Source organism: Gracilinanus agilis, chromosome 1, assembly GCF_016433145.1.
Source record: "Gracilinanus agilis isolate LMUSP501 chromosome 1, AgileGrace, whole genome shotgun sequence".
NCBI lineage: Eukaryota > Metazoa > Chordata > Mammalia > Didelphimorphia > Didelphidae > Gracilinanus > Gracilinanus agilis.
In genome coordinates this window covers 757589053-757606521 of record NC_058130.1, presented here as the reverse complement: position 1 = coordinate 757606521, position 17469 = coordinate 757589053, and positions in this window count along the sequence as shown.

Sequence of the window (17469 nt, the reverse complement as noted above, 5' to 3'; positions counted from 1 at the left end):
TAAAAATTTAAGTCAATAAATATTTATAAATAAATAAATTTATAAAGAATATACATAAAATTTATATATTCAAAGTATATATAGTATATTTTCAAAGTGTATATGTGCACACTTTGATACTTATACCATATGCTGTATATACACCCTTTGTGGGTGTGGGTGTATAGTCCAAACCTTAGAGAGTTGCCTGGGGCCCTTAGAGGTGACTGACCCCAGATTACACAGTCAGTACAAGTCAGAGGAATGCTTTGAATCCAGGATTTCCTGCCTATGAGAACTCTAAGCCACAATGTGTCTTCAAAGCCAAATGGGCCCCTTTAAAAGTAGAGATCAGATGAGTCAAGCATGTTTCTTCCTCAATGCTGATTTTATTTCCCTACTGGCTGTGCCATGTGGGTTATTGATCGGATCGGGGCTTCTCTTTTCCTCGGTGTTTGAAAGGCAGCGAAATCGACATATCGTTATTGGCCAGCATGGACGCCAAGCTCCGATGGCTTCTTTCATTCTCCTTATCTTTGTGTCTGTGAGCCTCATTCATATACCAGAACCATCTTAGCCAGTTCTGGCTCTAGCTGGGAGCTAGAGGAAGAAGGCAAAGAGATTGAGAATCCCTCGAGGCCTCAGCCAAGCAACGTCAGCAGCCTGAAGATGTCTCCATCAACAACCCATTTCTCTCTTGGGTAAATGGCTCCCAGTGGACCCATGAACCCCAGCCTCCTGTTTGATCATTTGCTTCTTCCCCTTTCTTAGGCTTCCTCTCTGCTCCCAGCAGTTGGCTGCTTCCTTTACTCTCTCTTTGATCTCTTAAACAGCATCTTCTATAGCCCATCTTATATAGCATAGTCAAAGAATAATGACAAAATAAATTCATAAAGCTGACGACTTTTCCCTTTTCTTTGTGTGGTCTTAAATTCAAGAAGCATTTATGAAGTACCTACTAAGTGTAAGGTGATGCACTTGGTGTTGGTGATGGAAAGACAAAAATGAAACAGTATGCTCTCTAGAAGCTTACAGTCTACTGGGGGGAAAGCATTACATACATAGAGATGTAAATATACTGTGATTGGCCCAGGACCACACAGCTAGTAAGTGTGGAAGGCCAAATCTGAACTCCGATTCTTCTGACTCCAGCTCTGACTCTCTATTCACTCCACCACCATTATTGTACCCATTTAATAGAAGAAGAAACTAAGGCAGATAGAGGTTAAGGATTTTCACAAAGTCGCCCAGCTATTAAGTGCCTGAGGTTGGATTTGATCTCTCCAGTCAAGGTCCAGGGCTCTATCCACCTAGCTATTTGCTTTTTCTGTGCCAAGTACCAGGGATACAAAAAAAGGCAAAAAAAAAAAAAGCCTCTGTCCTCAAGGAATTTACCTTCTAATGGATGACTATTTTCTGGAATATGATATACTTTAGGGAGGGTATCCCACTGAAATATATTTAAGGACACATCTCTAAGAACCCGTACATATTTCAAGATTAATCATCAGTGCTACTATTGACAATGACTCACATTTCTATGACTTTTTTTGGGGGGGGGTTGTAAAGTCCTTTCCTCACAATTCCACTGCGTCCTGGGTAACGTAAATATTCTAGCATTTTATATTTAATACCTTCTTTCAGTAACAGTTTACTTGGCTTAATCTTCATCGTAATCTATGCAGACAGTGTAGGGAGATCAAGAAGGACAGATAGTTTAGGTTTGAGTAGCTTTAGGAGATTAGTGTAAATTAAATGCTTAAGGTAATTCTAATATCACTCTTTATTTTTTTTTATTATTTTGAAAACCCTCACCTTCCGTTTTGGAGTCAATACTGTGTATTGGCTCCAAGGCAGAAGAGTGGTAAGGGATAGGCAATGAGGGTTAAGAGACTTGCCCAGGGTCACACAGCTGGGAAGTGTCTGAGGCCATAATATCACTCTTTATTTTATTTTATTTTATTTTTCATTTTTATTTTTATTTTGAATATTTTCCCATATTTACATGTTTCATATCGCTAGACGGTAACTACTATGGAGTGGGGATAGGATGTTGTCTGCACATGCTCGTTGGTATTGAACAAATTGCCCAAGATTGAACCTCAGGGGCTGTTCTTTGGGAATGTTCATGGAAAGTTAGCTGGAGCAGATCAAACTCAAAAAGCCATTTTATGTCTTGCCCAGACATTGCATGTTGAGTTGCAATTCCAGCTCTCACATGAAGCATACGTTTTGCTGATGTTAAAGTGGGAGGCCTGGCAGGTGAGCTCAACAACATATTGGTAATATCAAGTCTCAGTGGCATACAAAAAACCATGTTTGCACCTCCTAAGAGGAAGTTCTGAGCTTGGCTCAGAAATGAAACAATCCCAATTCATTTTTCAAAAGAGCATAAATCAATGGACCTATTGGTTCAAGGCTCTTAATGTGGGAGATAATCATAGTAGGAACTACGGAATACTTTGGGCTCGAGGATGAAGGGAGCCCTCACTTTAAATCTCAAGTCCTTGGTTCTGAATAATGGGAAGGCATGCCATATTTTAGACTTTAATAAAATTGTCCTTGGTTTCATCAAGAATTCAGTGGATACCCGGCCTCAGCCACTTCCCAGCTGTGTGACCCTGGGCAAGTCACTTGACCCCCATTGCCCATCCTTGCCACTCTTCCACCTATGAGACAATACACCGAAGTACAAGGGCTTAAAAAAAAAAAAAGTGGACAAGGGGCAGCTGGGTAGCTCAGTGGATTGAGAGTCAGGCCTAGAGATGGGAGGTCCTGGGCTCAAATCTGGCCTCAGACACTTCCCAGCTGTGTGACCCTGGGCAAGTCACTTGACCCCCATTGTCCACCCTTACCGCTCTCCCACCAAGGAGCCAATACACAGAAGTTAAGGGTTTAAAAAGAAAAAGAATTCGGTGGACAATCAGAGATAAGGAAACCCTACTTTTTTGGTTCTCAGATCCGTTACTCCCATGTTAGAATTAATCAGTCAATCAATGGTGTTGACCAGTGGAATTGCTTCCGTTATATGATAGTAACATATCGCCTCCAGCAAGATAAAATAAAAAATCATTTGCCTGGTATTTAAAGCCCCCTACAATCTGGATTCACTTACCCATCTGGTTTTATTTCATATTATTTTTCACCCAGCACACTCCATATTGTAGTAGAAAGTCTTTGGATCTCCCTCTTTAGGGACCCCCTTATGCTCTAAGGACTAGTTTTGCAAGGCTGATTCACCCAGAAGCTTACTCCAAGCCACATGAATAATAAGACTCTGAGGTACGTTTCAAACTTAGCTATTCCTGAGTCCTGTCATGAAACAATAATCCTTACCAGGAGTGCTTTCTTGAGGAATGGAAGATGATGTCAGACTTGACAAAATGTATTTAGCAGCCCATTGGTCTATGTGCATAGACATTGTACAGTGCTGTGGAATGGAGAGAGCTCGGGCTCTCAGCCAGAGGGCTTGGGTTCAAATCTTATTTTGACACTTATTGCCTTTGGCATTATTATTATTATTATTTTTAAAAAACCCTCACTTTCTGTCTTAGAATTACTACTGTGTATTGGCTCCAAGGCAGAAGAGTGGTAAGGGCAGGCAATGGGGGTTAAGTGACTTGCCCAGGGTCACACAGCTGGCAAGTGTCTGAGGCCAGATTTGAACCCAGGACCTCCCATCTCTAGGCCTGACTCTCAAACCACTGAGTCACCCAGTTTCCCCCTGCCTTTGGTACTATTGATCACTAGATTCTCAAAGGTAAAAACAGAAGCATGTGAACTACCAAGCTACAAAGGGTTTGAGTAGAGTCCTAGTAGCAGTTTCTATCTGCATTCTATGAACCAGTCTAGCTCAATAGAGACAGACTCATTCAGCACATAGCTTGGCCACTGGGTGATGAATAGGTTAGCTGGGGCAATTCAGGAAACAAAAGAAAATAGAAAAAGGCTTTCATTCCCATTGAAATGGGTGAATCGTGTTCTGTTTCTGCAGAGATTGAGGCAGGATGATATAAATGGAAGCAAGCAAAGGGCATGAAGGATCATAATTTTGAAACCTTCTATAAACATTTATTCAGTCGTCATTACTTTAAGTGTGAGATCTTTGTCCAGTGGTCAGGTATAGACATCATATTGGACGAGTGGAATTTTATCAGTCTTACCATTCTGCTATAACTGCCAATTGAGAGCAAAAGACATACAAGAATACAAATAAATGGAAAGGTAATTCTTGGAGTAACATATAAAGGAGGTGGTTTTGTCCATGGAAAGGCAGCATGCTGGAGAGTTCTGACTTATAGTAGGGATAAGGGGGCAGCTGGGTAGCTCAGTGGATGGAGAGTCAGGCCTAGAGATGGGAGGTCCTGGGTTCGAATCTGGCCTCAGACACTGCCTAGCTGGGTGACCCTGGGTAAGTCACTTGACCCCCATTGCCTACCCTTACCACTCTTCTGCCTTGGAGCCAATACACAGTATTGACTCCAAGACAGAAGGCGAGGGGTTTAAAATAAAATTGAAAAAATACACACACACACACACATACACATAGTAGGGATAACACTGACTAGGTGTCCACACTCTTATCTTGCACCAATATGAGCCTCCAGGAGTAGAGGACCAACTAAGCTACCTATGGAGGGGCAAACTGGTCAGGGTCAGAAAAACAGAGCAGGTGAAAGTTTCTGTGCCTTTCATTACTGGGATTGGACTCAGGAGTGGTCGCTGCCCTTCCAAAATGCACGAGATTGGGAGACTCCATCTCCAAAAGATAAAATTAAGTAAAGGTTGTATGAAGCATAATTTCATGGGACAAGTAGTCATGCAATGCTCGTAATCAAAGAGACCACCATGAAAATAATTAGAGGATATGTTCTAACATCTGTTGCTGATAATTAGGTGGTATGAAGAACTCATTAAGATTATTAAGATCACTCCAAATTAAATCAGCATAAACTTTATTACTGGATGACTTCAATTCAAAGATGGGCCTACAAGAGGATAGACCAAAATAAAGAGATGGTGGATAGACAGACAGACAGGCAGACAGACAGATAGATAGATAAACATATTCATTAAGTGTTTGCTCTGCACCAGGAATTATGTGAAGCACTTGGGGTACAAAAACAAGATGGTCCGTACTCTCAAGGATATAACTTTCTTTTAAAAATTTTATTATTATTTTTAAAACCTTACCTTCTGTTTTCAATACTGGGTATTGGCTCCTAGGTGGAAGAGTGGTAAGGGTTAGGCAATGGGGGTCAAGTGCCTTGCCCAGGGTCACCCAGCTAGGAAGTATCTGAGGCCAGATTTGAACCCAGGACCCCCGCCCCCCCATCTCTGGGCCTGACTCTCAATCCACAGAGTCACCCAGCTGCCCCCTAAGGAAATAACATTCTAAGAGAATAAGATGACAGATAAAGGGGAAATATAAAGTGATGGGAGAAGGAAGGCAGTGGGGAGAGCGAGATGGGATGGAAGTGATAAACATGGTTAGGATTCTATATTATGGTATGGGGAAGGACCCATTCATCAAGTTAGTTTTCTCAGGGTAATCCTTAAAAGTATCCTTAAGAGAGTGATCCTTAAGGGTAGGGAGGAGGCAGCAGATATGGAGAGTGAGCTGGGAGGAAAATATGGTTAAGGTCTAAGAAATGTGAGTGACTAAAGGTCAATGCACATAGCTTTACACTTACATATGACAAATACTTTGAGAAAAGAGATGGGAAGCCTTGGACAGGGTAAGTATCAAATGACAACAGAAAATAGACTATTTTTTTTAACAGATGGGAAACCAATAGTTATCCCTGGAATAAGAGTCATTTTTGAAATAGCTGTCTGCACTATACATAGTCAGACCATGGACTTGTTGAAGTAAAGATAAAAGACATTAACCAAATTAGAAAAAAAATAAAAATGAGAAGATACGGTGTGTAATTGAGGCAACTCACACTTGACCTATTTAAACAAACTATTCACACCAAAAAAATGGGAAATTGATAAAAGATCAGACTATCACCATTTCCTAAAGAAATTTAAACCATGTAAATTAATCACCATATAATGGAGATCAAGAGATCCTTAAGGAGCAAATACTCAATTTCCTTTCCGACTGAAGAAAAATGGCAGCCAAGTCAAATCCTATAATTGTATAGAATGGGAATGGGCAAACTATGACCTATAGAATCAAATCTGACCCTCATCCTGCTTTGTATAGATCTAAGACTTGTTTTTATATTTAAAAATAAAGTTTTATTATATTAAAAATCATAAAAACCATTCTTAGCTATGCAAAAAGAAATGAGAGGAATCCAGATTTGGCTTTTGGGTCAACGTTTGCCAACCCCTAATTTAGAATGTTTTTGTTTCATAAACCTATAAGTAAGTAACAATGAGAGTGAAAACAAGTTTACAGAAAAGTGTGTGAGGGACTTTCTGAGGACATTTAAGGATGATGCTGGATAGGCAAAAACACACGGATGAGAAATGGAAAAGATCTGTAATGATTTTTTAAATCTCTTTTCACCAGCAAGGATAGTGGAGCCACTATACATAGATTTTATAGTTACAGTCTTTGATCTTCTATATGAGGAAATGATGCTGAAGAAGACAAAGATAGAAAGGGAAGTTGAATTAAAACAAGTATAGAGAGATGAGGTCCATACTTGAAGTGAAATAATTTGAGAGGTTTGAGGGATTGTTAAAGTATCTGGTGGAGAATATCAGACTTGGAAAAATTCTCAGACCTTTTTTTTTTTTAAGTGACTGAGAGGGGCAATTAGAGGGGCTCAGTGAATGGAAAGCCAGTCCTAGAAACAGGAGGTCCTGGGTTCATATCTGACCTTTGATACTTCTGAGTTGTGTGACTTTGGGCAAGTCATTTAAACCCCAATTGTCTAGCCCAGTGATGGTGAACCTTTTAGAGACTAAGTGCCCAAACTTCAACCTTCATGCTGCATGTGAATCCCTCACCCTACCCCAGACGGGGAGGGAGGAAGCACTCCCTCCCATTGGGCTGCTGGGCAGAAGGGCAGATGATGTGAGAAATATCCTCACGTGCACATGGAGAGGAGGAAGGGACCAGCCCCCTCAGGTACATGTGACATAGGTTCCCAAACACTGGCTTAACCCTTACCACTCTTCTGCCTTGGAACCAATACTGAGTATTGTAAAATTTAAATTAATATCCAATAACTCCAAGTATAATACTTTATAAGCTTTATTAATAATCACTTAAAGTAGAAGAAATAAAAGAAATGAAATTAGAAAGCCTAAGTAAAGAATATGTGGGTAAAATTCTCTTGCCTGGCACTCACCCCACTGCCACAGTTGCATTTCTGGAAGAAAGAAAGAGAGGGTGGAGCTACGCAAAACTTATATCTTCCCTACATTAGTATGTAATATAGATATGTAAGAGGAAAGCTGGGAAAGAGAGTTCTGGGGAGCAAATCCTAATTACACAGTATTGATTCTAAGACAGAAAGTAAGGGTTTAAAATTTTTTTTAAGTGACTGAGAAAAATTATCAGTAACAAGAGACCAATAGGCATACTTTCTTAGATACACATAATTTTTATGAAAGTAATTGACACATGCTAGACAGTATCCTTAATGAAGGAACGATAAGGAAATAGGCAGATTTTTACAAACAATATTACACATCGGACCACATGTTTATAGTTACGAAACTGCCTGAAAGGTACAGGAAACAAGATCCTATTACATTTATTTTTTTGTTGACCAGTTAAATTTTTTTTTATTTGATAGAGCAAAATGCCACATTAAAGACTCTCCTCCAAGAAAGAATCTCTCATGCATATGAAAAAATCATACTTGATTCTTTGAAAGATGTAACAATAGAAATAATTTTCTTCAAGGTCTTTGATTATTAAAGGAACAGTAAGCAAGGCACAAAACAAGATATATTCTCTAACAGTGTTCATTCCCATTATGGATAACCTTCATGGCCAAACCCAAATAAAATAATAATAGGTAGCATTTAGCTAATGCTTTAAGACTTGTAAAACATTTTAAAAATATTTCATTTGGTCTTCACAACAACCCTATATGCTATTAATAGTATTTTCAGATGAGAAAACTGAATTGGAGAAGTCTTCCTGGCTATCTACTGCACCACACGGCTGCCTCAGAAAACAGCAACTTTTGAAGATCATGTGACTCTCCAAATGCTGATTGCATCAAGTCCCAAAAGACTGTATAGCTTCATAAATAAGTTTATAATCCTTTTTTTAAAATTCAAAGATATTTTATTTTCCCAATTACAAATAATAACAATTTTAAATGTTTTCCAAAATTATAAGATCCTAATTGTCTCCCTCCCTTCCCTTTCCCTTCTCAGAGATGATAAGCAATTTGATCTGGATTATACATGGATTATCATGCAAAACATACTTCTATATTGGTCACTGTTGTAAAAGAACATAAAACCCAAGCCCCAAAATAAAACCATAAAAAAAGAATGTGAAAGATAGTCTGCTTTGGTCTGCATCTGACTCCAACAGTTCTTTCTCTGAAGGTGGATAGCATTCTTTGTCATAAGTCCTTCAGAACTGTCCCAGATCACTGTATTGCTGAGAGTATCTAAGTCTTTTACAGTTGATCATTGTACAATATTACCATGTACAATGTTCTTCTGGTTCTGCTTATTTTGCTCTGCATCAATCCATGTAGATCTTTCCAGCTTTTTCTGAAGTCATTCTGCTCATCATTCCTAATAGCACAATAGTATTCCATCACTAACATATACCACAATGTGTTCAGCCATTCCCCAATGGATGAACATCCCTTCAATTTCCAATTCTTTGCCACCACAAAAAGAGCAGTTATAAATATTTCTGTACATGTAAGTCCTTTCCTCTTTTTTATGATCTCTTGCTACACAGACCCAGTTACAGATATTGTCCAGGTAATGATATGCAGATATATGAACAGAGCCAATGATCAATATATCTTGGATAGCCCTTGAAAATAAATAATGATCTGGGTCCACAGTTGAACAGGAGGAAGATAACATGTCAGATTCCTTTTGAGAATTTGCACAGGGATTTGAATTATTCTACATGGCCTCTGATGCAAAGCCTCATCTTTCAAAAATATCAGTGTTCTTCTAGTGATACTGTATGTCTTGAATCATGGTGTTCTTTAAGAAGAGGAACTATGATTATTTACCAGGTATGTTCTAATGGGAATTCCTGCTGGGGATGGATTGTGTTAGGTGAGTACTGAGGTCTCTAACAATTAAAAAAAACACCTTATTTTCCATCTTACAATCAGTACTTTGTATTGGTTCCAAGGCAGATGAGCACTAAGGGGTAGGCAATGGAGGTTAAGTGAGTTGCCCAGGGTCACAGAGATAGGAAGTGTCTGAGGTCAGATCTGAACTCAGGACCTCCCATCTCTGGTCTCGGTTCTCAATCCACTAAGCTATCTAGCTGCCCCTCTAACAACTCTTAAATGCTATGATTCTATAAATATCTGTGCTCAGATAATTAAGGAGCGTCATTGAAAGGATAATGGAGAGGTACACAGAGGGTCTGAGAAGGCTGTGTCAAATTATAACTGAAGATTTGTGTAGGAGAAGCAGTGTAAAGGATAAGTACTTTAAGGTTTGCAAAACATTTTATGAATATCTCATTTGATCCTACCAACAACAATGGTAGCTGTTACTATTATCTGCATTTTACATATGAGGAAACTGAAGCAAACAGAGGTTAAGTGGCTAACCAAGGATCACACAACTAGTAAGCATCTGAAGCAAGATTTGAAATCAAGTCTTCCTGACTCCAGGTCCCCATGCTTTATCCACTGGCTCGCCAAGTTGACAATAGAGAAATGTTTTTTTTGGGGGGTGGGGAACAAGCTGGTCATGTTGTGAGAGCCCATGTTCAGTTCTGCCATCCTAAAAATGCCCAGATATCCATCCAAAGGTCCGCAGCAATTTGAGTGGACCTTCTGTGTTGGATTTACTAAAGGAAAAGTGTCACAGGATGGAAAGACATGAATGTATAGTGATTTACATCATTTGGAGGTTCTATGAAGTATCAAAATATTTGAAAATCAGGTCTGTTCTGTAGATCAGAAGGGTAATGGGTAGAATGTGGACCTGTTACCGCAACCAGAGCCATAGAAACTGAGAGTAGGAATAGATTGGGTAGGGCTAAATCCTAAGCAGTAAAGTCATGACCCAGAATGGATTGGTCATCAATAAGCACTTAATGGCATATGATTGTGATGGAATTCTACTGTGCTGTAAGAAATGACCAGTTGGTTAATTTTTTTTAAACCCTTACCTTTTGTCTTAACATCATTTCTAAGACAGAAATGCCTAGCAAAGGCTAGGCAATTAAGTGACTTGCCCATGGTCACACAGTCAAGATCTCTGGTCTCTCTAGGCCTAGCTCTCTATCCACTGAGCCACCTACTCCCCCTGATCAGGTTAATTAAAAACTAAACAAGGGGCAGCTGGGTAGCTCAGTGGATTGAGAGCCAGGCCTAGAGACAGGAGGTCCTAGGTTCAAATCCGGCCTCAGACACTTCCCAGCTGTGTGATCCTGGGCAAGTCACTTGACCCCCATTGCCTACCCTTACCACTCTTCCACCTATAAATCAATACACAGAAGTTAAGGATTTAAAATAAAAAAAAAACAAAAACTAAACAAAACCATGAAAGGCCTACATGAAATTATGAAGAGTAAGACAAATAAAACCAAGAAAACATTATTACAGAAATAGAAATATTATTTGAAGAATAACTGTGAATGCCCATCTCCAGAGAAAGAAATGATAACTAGAAACATAATAGACATAGTTATACATGTGCAAATACATAATTTTTTTCTTTGTCAAATAATACCTTCTTTAGTTTGGGGAGGGGAGGTACGTAGGGAGACACCTTGGGAACAAATAAATAAAAGCATTACTGAATTCAAAATAATAACAATCCTCAAATGTTAGCATGTTAGCAAAAGTCCTTACATGTCAGCACAAATAGCATATTTTAATGGAAAAATAACTATATTTTCCAAACCAAAAACCTATTGAGAAGAGTTTTACATCTTTTTGCAAATCTCTGGCTTAAAACATCTGGATGCTCATGTCTGCTTCTGCATTCATTCTGTTTTGTTATTATTATTATTATTATTATGATTTGTATTATTTTGATTGAATTTTTATATTTTTGAATTATATATGAATAAATATATTTGAATAATAAATGAATTATTATAAAGAAAATACAGTCTCTCATAGACAGGTAGTTGGGAAGGGAAGAATATTTTCATAGGCAAGTGAGGCATTATTTTTGACCTCATGGATCCCCTGAAAGAGTCTTGGGAATCCCTTGAGGTCTGCAGACCATACTCTGAGAACTGCTATAGCATACTAGACAAATAAATGAATACACATGAGTCACATACATGTTATCATGTTAGAGTCTATAGAACTCAGACACTTTCTGTATTTTGAGTTTAGAGCTGGGGCAATTACTTTTATAGAGACTGTACTGGATCTGGAGTTAGAGAACCTTGGTTCAAATTCCAACTTTAGTACTTAAAACCTGTATGACCTTAAGCAAGTCATTTGCTTGCTGGGGCTCATTTTCCCATCTATAGAAAAGAGAGGGTTGGATTAGATGGTCCTGAGGTCCTTTATAGTTTAGGACTGTAGTGCCATAGCACTTCTTAAGAATAACTGCAATTGTCAACAAAAGAGAACTTGAGCAATACTTCAGAATAATTGGGAAGGAAGAACAGGAGCATTAATAAAAATAATAACAACAATTTATATATCTTAACAATGTGCCAGACACTGTGCTAATCACTCTACAAATATCTCTTTTGACTCTTACAACAATCCTGGGAGTTAGATGCTATTTTTAAACCCCTTTTTACAGTTGGGGAAACTGAGGCAAATAGAGGATAAGTGACTTGGCCCGAAGTCATACAGCTAGTAAGTATTCGAGGCTAGAGTTGAACTGAGGCCTTTCTGACTAGGAATAGCACTCTATCCATCATGCTACCTTGCTGGTTGGAGATAGGATAAAAGAGTGCTTTACATAATCAAAAAGGCAATAGAGAAGTGCATGATGGATCAGGCAGTGGGCTAAGCTCTTGGTGCACAAAGACAGATAGGAAACTGTAAAGTGCAACATATTATATAAGATGACTTGCCCCCAAGGAATGGCATAAAGAGGCAGATTTTGTTTGATGTCGGGAGAAACTCTCTCCCAATTAGAGTCACCTCAAAATAGAATGGGCTGCCTCAGGAGGTTGCAGGTTTCTGTCCTCTCATTGGAGGTCTTAAAACAGGCCTGGATATGAGCAATGTTTTTGAGAGGACTCTCGTTCAGGTCCAGGATGGACAAGATGACCTCTCTATTTGCTTGGGAAGGTTTAAGATTCTATGATTTCATCCAGGAAAATGGATAATCGGGAAAAGAAAGTGGGCCAATTATGTATCTAGAGGGATGGATAAGAGAGAGACCAAGTGGGGGCACATGGGGAAAGTTTAAAAAATCTCTGAGATCAGCATCTAGCAAATATGGCTAGATTCTCTATGGAAAATTAATGGAAGGATATGAAGAGTCATGGGAAAGATTGTTATGAACAGATGCAAAATTAGAAAAATTCATACTATGACATTGATAGTATAAAAAATGAACCAGCATGAAGACTAGTATAAACAAATGAAGAGTGAAATGTGTAGAACCAAGAGAACAATTTCTTTCTTTTTAAAAAATTAATTGAGAATTTTTTTTTTGCCATGGTTACATGATTCATGATTTTTCCCACCCCTCTTCCCTTCCCCGTCCAGAGCTGACAAGCGGTTCCACTGGGTTATACATGTACCATTGTTAAAACCTATTTTCATGTTATTCATATTTGCAGTAGCGTGATCTTTTAACATCAAAACTCTAATCATATCCCCTTCAAACCACGTGATTGAGCATATGCTTTTCTTCTGCATTTCAACTCCCACAGTTCTTTCTCTGGATGTGGATAGCATTCTTTCCCATAAGTCTCTCAGAATTGTCCTGGATCATTGTATTGCTGCTAGTAGAATGTCTATCACATTCGATTGTGCCATAATGTATCAATCTCTGTATACAAAGTTTTCCTGGTTCTGTTCCTTTCGCTCTGCATCAGTTCCTGGAGGTCTTTCCAGTTCACATGGAATTCCTCCAGTTCATCATTCCTTTCAGAACACTAGTATTCCATTACCATCAGTTATCACAACTTGTTCAGCCATTCTCCAATCGAAGGGCATACCCTCATTTTCTAAATTTTTTCCACCACAAAGAACATGGCTATAAATATTTTTGTACAAGTCTTTTTCCTTATTATCTCTTTGTGGAATAAACCCAGCAGTGGTATGGCTGGATCAAAGGGCAGGCATCAAAAGAAAAATTTCTTCAGTAATATCATTGTAAAGATAAATAACTTTGAAAGTTTTAAGAACTCCGATCAATGCACTGCTCATCAATGATTCAAGTGGACTTATGATGGAGCAGCCTATCTACCTCCTGATGGAGAACAGATGGACTCAGGGTGCAAAATAGGACCTGTGGTTTTTTGACATGGACAATGAGGAAACCTGTTTTGCTTGACTAGGCATTTTTGTTATAAGGAATTTGTTTTCATTTTATTTTTTCTTCCCAATGGGATAGGAGAGAAAATAGATTTCTGTTAGTTAAAAATAGTAGAATTTCAATGAAAAACTTAGGAAGGCTTAGCACCATGCCTGGCACATACATGTAATAAATGTATTGACTGATTAGCCAACTGGTTATGAACAAGAATCATACAGGACAAAAAGGAATAGATGGGTTTCCATGTGTAATGTTGGAGGGAGTGAACACCAAGGATAAGATCACAGGAGGTGGCTAGGTAGCTCAATAGATAGCCAAGCCTGGAGATGGGAGGTGCTAGGCTCAAATCTGGCCTCAGACATTTCCCAGCTGTGTGACTTTGGACAAATCACTTAACTCCTGTTGTCTAGGCCTTACTGCTCCTCTGCCTTAGAATCAATACTGGTTCTAAGTGGAAAATAAAGGTTTTTTTTTTTTTTTTTTTTTTTTAAGGATAAGACCATAGATGCATTGAAACATTGAGGGAAGGGTAAGATAGGCATTGGAGTTCATTTAAACTAAACTGGTGTTTACTATGCTCCTCATGTGTGTGGACCACTATACTGAACCCTGGAGGAAGATCAAAAACTTAGATTAAAATGTGGCTTTTTCCCCATAGTGCTTCCAGGCTAGTAGTGGAATGAAGCAGTCACACTTAACAGTTAGTAGAGGGGCAGCAAGATGACTGGCTCAGTAGAGAGCAAGACCTAAAGAAGGGAGGTCCTGGGTTCAAATCTGACCTCAGATACTTCCTAGCTGTATGACCCTGGGCAAGTCACTTAGCCCCAATTACCTAGCCCTTTTCTCAATAATACTAGGTAAGAGTTAATACTAGGTAAGAGTTAAAAAAAAAAAAAAAGTAGGCAGTATGATGTGGTGGAAAGAATGCTAGAGAAAGGAGGTACAGAGAGTTTAGAGTTTTCATTTTTTCATCTGTTTAATGGAGGGAATAATTCTTATACTACTTATTTCACAATATGTTGGAAAGAAAGTGCTTCTGGAATTTTGGAATCTTGGAGCTGGACAGCTCCAAGAGGTGAGAGCTTCTTCCTTGGTTTTCCTCCTCCTAGGTGTTTCAGAAGAAAGTGTTCTGGATTTCCAGTTCTGGGAGGAGTTCAAATCCTATCTATCTCATACTCTTACTTGCTGTGTGACCTCGGACAAATCAAAAAAACTGTGAGCCTCTGTTTCTTTATCTGTGAAATAGAATAATAATAACATCTACCTCACAGGGTTGTTGTGGGGAACAATGGGGATTTCATATGTAAGTGACTATGCTTTGCAAATTTTAAAGCACTATATAAATGTTAGCCATTGTGGATTTTGATTTTATTAGTGCAGATCACAAATTGTCCATCATATATCCTTCCAGATTCTCCTCTGGATCCTTCCTAAGCAGAGAAGCAGACCATTGGGCTTGAAGTCTTCTTCCTTGCCTTTTAACTATGGGCTGTATCTTCCTTTCTTATATTAACCTAAAATCTGCCTTTTTGTAAATTCTATGCATTGAAATTTTGATTGGAGTTCTGATGCTGAGGCTCAGCAGAATAGAAACATAATAATACAATAAGTAATACTTATGTTGTACTTTAAGGTTAGCAAAGCACTGTAATTTTGTAAAATACTGTAATTTTATCCTCAAAGAAGGAGGTCTGTGAGGTCTCTCAGGGCTTAATTATTTTTCAAGAATTAATTTCTCAGTTCTTATTATCCCCATTTTACAGATCAGGAAATTGAAGCAGATGGAGGTTGTTGCCCAGGGTCATATAGCTGATAAATTCTTGAAGACAGATTTTAACTCTTGCATTCATGTATGCATAATTCAAGAAATTCTTTTGTTTGCACTTAGAAATTGTTAACCAGGGAAGGCAAATCTGTGACTTTCTAGAACCAGGAAACCTTGGAATTTTGTACTAGAAGAGACTTTGGGAAGGGAGGATGAAGAAAGCCACAAAATTCTGAGGTGCTTCAAAACAATTAGAACTGCTCAAAGGTGAAGTGGGTTTCCTTCACCAAAAATGAGTTTTCCATCAATGCAGGACTCCAAGCATAGACTGGATTACCATAAAGCAGGGATGTTGCAGAGTGGAATGTTGTTTCAGAGAAGGGTTGGACCAGATGGTCCTTGAGGTCCCTCCCAAATCTGAGATTCTGTGATTCTCTCCAGGCTATCAGGCTGTCTTGTTCAGAGGTGAGAGGGATAATAATAGCACCTACCTCACTGAGTTGTTGTGAGGCTCAAATGAGATCATGCATTACAGTGCTATAGAAATGTAACTCAGAATGAGCACAAGTTGTTTCCACCCTGTGGAATGTCAATTCCCTGATGACAGGGCCTTTTTTTCATATCTTTAGTTCATAGCAGCTTGTTAGACAGAATAAAATGTAAGTGATCAGTCTGTCTAAGCAACTAGAAGGCAGGAACAACTTTTCTCTTTCTTTTTTTAATTGTCTGTATTTCCAGGTCACATCGCCTAACACCGAAAGGAGACGGACTTTTCCTTTTATTGGTAAATAGGGAACTTTGGAGAATGGAAACTCCCTTTACTAATATTCTCAGGCACTTTAGTCAGAGTTGCCTAGAAGGGATCTACATGGCTTAGTAGTGGAAAGAGAGTCAGGCTTGGAGACCGGAGGTCTTGAGTGCAAATATTACCTCAAATACTCACATAACCCCCAATGTCTAGCCCTTATTGCTCTTCTACCTTGGAACTGATACTTAGTATCGATTCCAAGACAGAAGGTAAGAGTTTAAAAAAAAAAAAAGTTGACTCGGTCCCTAAGAGGTTAAATGCCTACCTTTTAGTGTCTCAGTTTTCTCAGTTGTAAAATGGGGGAGGGGTTGGACTTGGCCTTTAAGACCCCTCCCATCGATGATCTGATGAATTGTATCATTGCATGTTACATTCCCCCCCCCCCCCTCGATCCCCCAGTAGAACATAAACTCCATTAGACCTTGTCTCTTTCATCTCTCTTCTTCATTCATTTCATCTTGGGAGCCCTTTGAGAGCAGAGACTGCCTTTTGCACAGGGCCTGGTACAAAGTAGGCGTTTAATAAATGCTTGCAGTGGTAACTTGCTATTCGCCTCGGGATCCCCACGGCATAGCGCAGAACCCGCCACTCTGAAGGTAGTTAATGAATGCCGATTGGCTGGATGTCCGAACACAGTGCCTGGCCCACAGCAGACACTTCAGCAGTATTCTCGGGACTGAGTAGAATTATTGATCCTTTGCAGTGAAAGGGCATGGGGGAAGCGGAGATGCTACTCGATGGACAGCCGCCCAATGGGAGGGGCGGGGAGTGAGAGTAGGTCACACCCGGGGCCCAGTCAAGGAGGTAGAGAGGAGACGATCCCGCAGGCTGCCGAGCTCCGAGGGAGGAGCGCGAGGCGGGGCGAGGCGGGAGGAGGGGGCCGAGTGGCGCCGGCAGGGAAAGGGCCAAGGAGAAGAGAGGGAGGGCGTACGTCCCCGAACGCCCGAGCGGGGGCGGGGCCAGGCGGTGGCTGGGGGCGGGGCCTGTATTGTCCGCTCCGCAAGGCATGCCGGGAGCCTCCGCCTCCAACATGGCGTCTCACTGACAGTTGGCTGAGAAGCGGCGGAGGCGGATCGGGCTCTTCAGGGCGGCGGCGGCGGCGGCGGCGGCGGGAGCAGGTGCGGGAGCGGCAGCGGCAGCAGGGCCTCTAGGTCGGGGGTGGAGACATGGCGGCTGTGGCCGCAGCTGCGGCTCCTCGGGCCACCTAGGGCGGCGGCGGCGGCGTGGGCGCGGATCCCCAGGGCCGGGGGCGGCCATGGAGCGCTAGCGGCTCCGGCTCCTTGTCAGGCGGCTCCGGCTCCAGCCTCGGCTCGCG